We start from the raw sequence: 1,430 nt of genomic DNA on the forward strand, positions 1-1,430 counted from the left end.
CGTTCAACAAATGATCCAAAATAAAACTAATAAGTTTCTGTATTTATTCCAACTTTAGCAAAACAGATTTGAATTTTCTTAAAGCTAAAAGTAAAAATTCTCACAAATAATCAATCGCTTTATCAAAGTTGACAGTTTATATAAGAAACCATCAATTTAGTTATGACACAAACTTTACGTTTAGGAGTATTTTTACTGCGCTGTACTTTTTACTTTAATAACTTCAGTAATTTTATTATAAAGTTTCACTACTTTTCAGTAAAATGTCTGGATTTTCTACCTATTGAATGAAAAACAAACATGTTAAACCAAAACCTCACCAGACTCAGACCTGCAGTTTCTGTTAAAGTTTCATAGCTTTTTTAATGAAAGAAACTGATTTGGAAAAAATTTATTTATTTTCATATTTTGTATTTGTATGAATTATTGTTATTTTGATCTTGGAAGTACCAAAATGTCCACATAATTTTATTTTTTGGTCTGTCTGATGTTCTGATCAGTTGGTACTCGGGTCGCCTTTTTTCAGGATGTTGTAGTTTAATGTCACTTAAACTAAACTACATATAAAGCTGTAGTTTTAAGCTGGGTGTGGTTTGACGTGTTTAACCTGAGAAAATGTGTTGTATCCTCTGTCATGTTGTGTTTTATTGTCCTGTTTGCAGGTGGGACCTGGATGTGTCCTGCTGTGAGGCACAACACCTGGGATTTGAACCCGTGACCTCGCTGTGAGTGCTGCTGATGAAGCCTCGCGGTCACCTGCAGGATCAGCGCCGACAGACAGACCCACAAGTCTTCATTTCCTGTTTCGCCTTAAACCAACTATTTCCAATCTTTGGGAAAAAAATGCTACCTGTTTTCAGGTAATATGATAAACAAACACAGAGGTCAGCAAAAGGTCAGATTTAGAATCCAGGAAGGAGACGGGTATCCAGATTTAAAGCAACATCTCTCCCACTTTTATCACCGGTTTCTCAGTTTTCTTGTGGATTCCCCTCACAGACAAAAAGCATTTAGAGCATGTGCCAAACTCAAGGCTCGGGGGCCAAATCTGGCCCGCTGTAGGTTTTTATGTGGCCCTCTAGACTCCGAATTACATCAGTTTTACACAAATCTGCAAAATTCACACGGAATCAACAAATCTCCACATTTTGTTCTGCAAATTTTTCTCTGAATTGGTCAAAACGTTGAGTTTAAATCACCTCAGCTTTACTTAACATGGCAAGTAACAAAAAGTCACATTCAACATCAAACAGTGCAAATATCATAAAAATTCCTCACAAATGTCTAAATTGATCGCAAGCACATCTATTTATTGATATTTTAACTGTTTAATGGGTTTTATCAAGACATTCTGGCACAACCAGCCCTTTGAGAACGTTCAGATTTTTGATATGGCCCAAAATGAAAGTGAGTTTGACACACTGATGGCT

General features: G+C 36.0%; 1 long non-coding RNA gene across 1 annotated transcript in view; it reads left to right on the top strand.

Moving 5' to 3' along the window:
* Positions 1-1,051, top strand: part of LOC107838014 (uncharacterized) — a 9,960-nt gene extending 8,909 nt beyond the window's left edge. Inside the window, exon 3 of the long non-coding RNA XR_001664063.1 lies at positions 663-1,051. This is a non-coding gene — a long non-coding RNA (uncharacterized LOC107838014). The remainder of the gene's footprint in view (positions 1-662) is intronic.
* The last annotated feature ends 379 nt before the right edge of the window (positions 1,052-1,430 follow it).

The sequence above is a fragment of the Poecilia formosa genome, unplaced genomic scaffold (assembly GCF_000485575.1).
Source record: "Poecilia formosa unplaced genomic scaffold, Poecilia_formosa-5.1.2 Scaffold201, whole genome shotgun sequence".
Classification (NCBI taxonomy): domain Eukaryota; kingdom Metazoa; phylum Chordata; class Actinopteri; order Cyprinodontiformes; family Poeciliidae; genus Poecilia; species Poecilia formosa.